Raw genomic sequence first — 6,000 nt, 5'->3', positions numbered from 1 at the left:
TACCAAGTTAAGCAGAGTCTTTCTTGCAGGATTGCCCAGAGCCTTTAAAGGCTAACCAGTTCTGGGAACCGTCAAACCAGGGGTGTTACAGGCTCCAGTTCCCAGGCTTGCTTGTCATTGAACCCTCTTGTTCTGGCACACCGTGGTGTGTGTGTGTGTGTGTGTGTGTGTGGTGTGAGGTGTGTGTGTGGTACGTACACGTGAGGGTGTGTGTGGCATATGCGGGTGTGTGAAGGCATGTGTGTCGGGGTGTGTTTATGAGGGGTGTGTAAGAATGTGTGTGAGGTGTGTGTGAGGGTGTATATGTGTGTGTACATGTGTGATGGGTGTGTGTGGTATGTGTGTGTGGTGTGTGCACGTGCGGGTGTGTGTGTCTATGAGTGGGTGTGAAGGTGTGTGTGTGTGTGTGAAGGTGTGGATGCATGAGAGTGCACGTGAGAGGCATGTGGGAGGGGGAGAGTGTGTGTGTGGCGTGTGGTGTGTGTGATAGAGAGACTGAGTCTGGGTGCTGGCAGACCTTTCCTGACATCTGGAGGGCTCCAGAGCGCTTTGCCCAGCACTCTCATTATTAAAACAAACTAAGACGCTGTCCTCTTCTTCTGAGACTTCCTTCCACTTCAACTAGCATTCTGATTTCCGTTCCTAGGAGCCCTCATGCAGGGCCAAGCAGACAGGACAAATCTGGGGACAAACCTAGAAGAGCTGTCTGGGGCAGGAGGCCCTCCTTGTGGCAGCGGGAGCCCTCATGGACAGGGGCTTGCCTCACAGGTGCGAGGGCCGCTATGGGAAGAAGAGGACCCTGGGCCCTCTTCACACCTTGTGTAGGGCGCTGGCAGCCCGTCCCTCTTGCCACCCCAAGGCAAACAGGGACATAGTGGCGTGGAGAGTGGCCACAGACAGAGTGACTGGCAGGCTGGGATCCGGAACCAGCTGTCCTGGTTCCCAGGCCAGGGCTCTGCTCACAGTCCCTGCCCTCTCACCCTACCCACCGCCCTTCAGTTTTCTGGAAGATTCTGACTGAGTCATGTACTTATCTGCTGTAGTGGCTCCCTCTCACTCCTCTGTGGGGTCCCACGGCAGGCTGCAAGATCTCGAGGAGCCCTTTCAAGGCCATCTTAAGACTCAGAGCACAATACCAGTAGTAGAGGCTCTGCTCCCTGGCTTGGCCATGAGTGCATCCCCTGTTGGGGGATTGTTCACCGCCCTGTGAAGGGGTGACGTCTCCTACTGCTTAAATACGGGTCCTCCTTGGGGAACATGGCTGTAGCTGAGGCAGTTCGTCACCAGCCTGTGCCAAGGAGAGAGAGGCAGGAGGCCCCACGTGGCAGCCCAGGTAGAGAAAAGGGGGGCACGTGGTGCCCAGAATCCCAGACTGAGGATGGGGGCCTCGAGGCTGAGTTCAATCCATTTTCCATGCCTCAGTCTCTCTATCCGGGCAGTGTGAAGATGGACCAGGCCTCTGAGAACTGTCTAGGGCCAGAATTCTAAAGTTCTGCTCTGTAAGGAGATTGTAGGGAATTACAGGTGGGACAGGAGGACGGCTAATGCTCTCTCCCACCAGGAAGCTCCGGGGCAGCAGGAGCGGGGCCTGCTTCCTCTCCTTGGCCCCAGAGCTGGACTGTGCACAGCTGGTGAGGAACAGCCCCTCCCCGCCAGGGGGAGGCCTGGCCACGTTCTAGAGGGAGGGCAGGGGGAGGGGTTCGGGGCAGGGAAGAAACAGAAGCCTGAGGCCCCGTCTGCAGAAATCCCAATAATATCAAAACTTTCACAAGACACTCATAAACCAAGAAATGCATCTTGGACCCAGGAGGTGAAGGATCATTTAAATAGCAAATTCCCCTCGTGCCTGCAAGGGCGTGTTTATAGAATCTGGAGCTGAGAGTGCAGGTGGTCCCACACAGAAACCTGGAAGCTTTTCTTCCTAAACTCCCTGAAGGTTCATCTGCAATGCAGATGAATCATCTTAGAAATAAGAATGAAGACAGGGTTTGATTTTCACAGAGGCCAATTCAGAGGCACACTTCCTCTCCAGCCAAGCACACCAGCATCTCTGTGTGAGATAACTGTCCCCAGCTGGGTGGGAGCCTGCCCAGGTCCTGCCAAGGTCACGTGGGTCTGCACACACACCTGCACGAGAACTCAGTGAGCACACGTGCATGCGCGCGCGCGCACACACACACACACACACACGTTCACCTCCTCAGGTCCGCGGCAGAGATGTTTTGGATTTGGTCTTTATGTGAGGCTTACTCTGTGCCCAAATCTGGATCCAGAGATCTCATTTACTCTGAACTGTTATTGACCACACACCAAGAACCAGGAGCTGGGAAAACTATGACAAATAAGATGCAGCTATTCAAGGAACTCACAGGCCAGGTGGAGATAAAGAACAGAACACTATGGGAACACAATAGCTGGGCATCTAGCACAGGCTGGGGAAGTCAGGAGGGCTTCCTGGAAGAGATGGCATCTTGGAGCTGCACTACCAATATGGAAGACACTTAGCCACATGGGACTATTTATTTTTAAATGCTTCCTCAGTAGCACTGGCCACATTTCAAGTGGCCACCATATTGGATAGTGCAGAGACAGGACATCTCCGTCATCACAGAAAGTTCTATGGGACAGCACAGTTCTATGGGATGAACAGGCCCTCCCCAGGTGAGGGCGGCGGAGAGGTGCTCCAGTTCCAGGGGGCAGCTTGCGCACGGGCCTGAAAGTACAACGCAGCGTGTCCAGGAGCCCTGAGCACAGGTGTGAGGGGGAGGGGAAGCCGAAGCTGGAGAGGAGGGAAAACTCAAGTGGGAGCTAAGGGCTACATGCGTTGGCAAGGAGCTAGGGTTTTGTCCTGAACATTTGGGAAGCCTTGGAAAGGTTTTCGGCAGAGAGGAGCCAGGTCAGCTTTCCCGGTTGGGAGAGCTTGCTTGGGGACTGGACTGGGGGAAAGCCTGGAGGCCAGGAACCCATGAGCAGTTGCCAGTATCCAGCAGAAGTGGGGAGGAGGGGCTGACCTGGGTGGGGGGACCTGGAGCTGGATTGGTGGGGGTCCCAGGGGAAGACCTTCTGGCTTGAGTGATGGGTGGGCTGGGGCTTCCCTCTCTGGAGAAGAGAGAGAACCTGGGGGAGGAGCTCACTTGTACTGTGCTGAGTGTCATAGAGGTGGAAACCCCTGTGCCTGGCAGGTAGTGAGGGCACCTGGTCCTTTCGGGAAAGACAGAGCTGGAAATACTCAAAGGGTGGTCATCAGCAAAGCAAGGTGCAAGTCCTGCAAGGATTCTCCCAAGACAGTCCTCAGTAAGACAGTATTTGGAGCCCTGGGAAGCTCGGGTAAGTTTTAGTGGCCAAGGAAGAGAAGGATCCAGAGTGCCAGAGAGGAGCATGTCCCTTTGGAGGCAGCCATGTAGCTGCGGTTCTGTCCTTAGGGTGTGGGAGCTATGGCTCTCAATCTAGGCAGAGTTCCTGGAGGAGACAGTACCTGGGCACCAAGGAGAGGGGGCTTAAAGAGGAAGGGAATTCATGGCAGCAATGATGAAAAGGCCACGGGACAGCTTGTAGTTTCCAAAGATGGTCACAACAGTCTCCGCCACCCCCAGGGCCCTTCTCCAGTGTGACCTTGCAACCTGCTCCTGGAGTCCTGGGTCCCTCCTCTTAGACCTGAGCAGGCTTGTGACTGCTTTGCCCAATAGAGTGCTGCAGAATTGACACTCTGCGACTCTGGGTTTGGGCCATAAAATTGCAATGCAGCTTCCACTGTGTCTGCTGGGACACTCATTCTTGGAGGCCTGAGCCCCTGTGTCAGAAGTCCTACGAGGATCGAGGCCACCGTGCTCTGAAGCAGCCCAGGCCATGCAAATGGGCTCCGTGTAGGTGCTCCTGTCAATATCCCCACCTAGCTTCCAGCTCATTGTCAGCATCGATCGTTAGACATGGGAGTGGACAAGCCCCCAGTGATTCCAGACCCCAAATGTCAACTCACCTTCAGGCCTTGAGGCCCCAGAAATCACAGAGCAGTTCCAAGCTGTCCCTTCTGCGCCCTGCACAAATGCCTGACCTACAAAACCCATGAGCACAATAAAGTGGTCAGTGTTCGATGCTACTATGCTTTGGGGTGGTTTGTTACGCAATAACAGGGGTATCCAGAAAAGGCAGGAAGCAAACAGGCCAGGCTGTGGGCATGTGGCAGGGACAGGGAGATGCCTGGACGGGACATGGGATAGGGCCCCAAACGCCCCAGGGAGGGGTGAGCTTTGCCCTGCATGCGGGTCAGGGAGAGACGGTTGGGTAGGCTGAGCAGGGGCTCGTGCTGTGAAAGAGGGGAAGGCGGGTGGCTTGGAACGGAGCTGTGAATGTCAGAGATAATTCTGGCATGGGAGCTCTCCTCAAGGGCAACATCACGGAGCTCCTGGTGGGAGCAGCACCAAGAGGCACAGAGAGCTCTGGAGTCTTACAGATTTGTGTTAATTCCCGGCGCTTTCACTAACCAGCTCTCCCCGAGCCTCAGTTTGTGGGCCTGGAAAACGGGAGTACAGATTCCTCCCCGGCACACAGTAAATGCAAGGTAGAATGTGACTCCCTTTTATCAATTTTTTTCCTCTTTTATTTCTTATGTTTTTAAAAAAAATTTTTTTAAAGGTTTTGATTTTTTAAGTAATCTCTACACCCAGTGCGGGACTCAAACTCACAACCCTGAGGTCAAGAGTCACATGTTCCACTGACTGAGCCAGCCAGGCGCCCCTGTTTCTTATTATGTTAACAAAGGATGCTTACATGCATGTAGCCCTAACTGTTGATAAACACATTCGAGGGCAAGGTTATTTGCCTTATTTTAAAGACACAGAAAATGAAGCCCAGAGGAGCTGGGAGTGTCCCAAGCCTCACAGGTCTGGAGCCTTAGGCTTGTACTTTTTCTGCAAGTGCACGTTGCTCCCTTCCTAGAGGCGGGGAGGAGGAGAGGGTAGGCTAGTGCCTGGCACACCCGGGGGTCGGGGCGAGGTTGCCAGCACTGGATTAAGCATTCCTCCCCAGCCCTGCTCCAGCACCAGCCTCAACAACTGCTCGAACTCTGGAGTCCCAGACAAATTGTAGCCCAGAGAGCAAGAGCGGCTGTGGGGAGCTTACAAATGTGGCGGGCCCAGGCCTCCCCACCCCCTGTTCCCACTCCACAGGCCTGCCTTGGGGGGGGGGGTGCTCAGCGTCAGAGCAGCCCCTGAGGACCTCCCACCAGGGCCTCCTGGGGTCCTCGCTGCCTGGGCAGTCCCTACCCCCAAGCCCTCAGAGTCCTGGATGTGCCACCTGGATCCCAGCTCCCCTCTTCTGCCGCCCTCCTCAGTGTCTGGTTCCTTCTTGGAGTGCATTGCTGTTGCCCCTAGCAACAGAGCTCCCGGACATGTCCTGGTCCTCCTCCCCCCTCCCCCCCCTTTTCCTCTTCTTCCTTCTGCTTCCTCATTCCTAGCCTTCCTCCCTCCCCACCCCCTTCCCTCACCTGTGGAGACACTGCCACGGGCTGGAAGGCTCCCCTCACACCCTGTGCCAGCTGTGACCCAGCCGAGCCCCCTGGCCCTTCAGTCAGGACTCAGCCTGCCTGAGGGACTGGGTACTGCAGGCTCCAGGACCCAGGGGAGGTCTTGGGAGGACTCTCAGGCAAGGCTCTCAGGGCACCCAGGCACAGAGAAGAGTGCAGACTCGGGAGCCAAGGGAATTTCTATTGGACGTGGTGAGCTTCCCGGAACAGGAGCATGCAAGGAGAGGCCTTTCCAGGGCCGGTGGTGCTGATGTGCTGACCCGGGCAAGCTGCAGAAGGAAGGCAGCGAGGGCTCAGCCCCTAGCTCCTCTCCTGTCCTTTCCATCCCCGCTCCCTTCTCCCCCACCCCTTAGCACCCCCCACCCCCCACTCCTGCCCTCAGCAGGGCCCCAGAGAGGGAGGACTGTACTAAGGAGGGGTTCTCGTACATCAACCACCCACAGGGCAATCCCAGCGCTCAGCTGCTCAGCACAGCCACA

Source organism: Ursus arctos, unplaced genomic scaffold, assembly GCF_023065955.2.
Source record: "Ursus arctos isolate Adak ecotype North America unplaced genomic scaffold, UrsArc2.0 scaffold_28, whole genome shotgun sequence".
In the NCBI taxonomy this organism is placed as follows: domain Eukaryota; kingdom Metazoa; phylum Chordata; class Mammalia; order Carnivora; family Ursidae; genus Ursus; species Ursus arctos.
The sequence above is the reverse complement of the archived record's forward strand: the minus strand, read 5'-3'. Positions refer to the sequence as shown.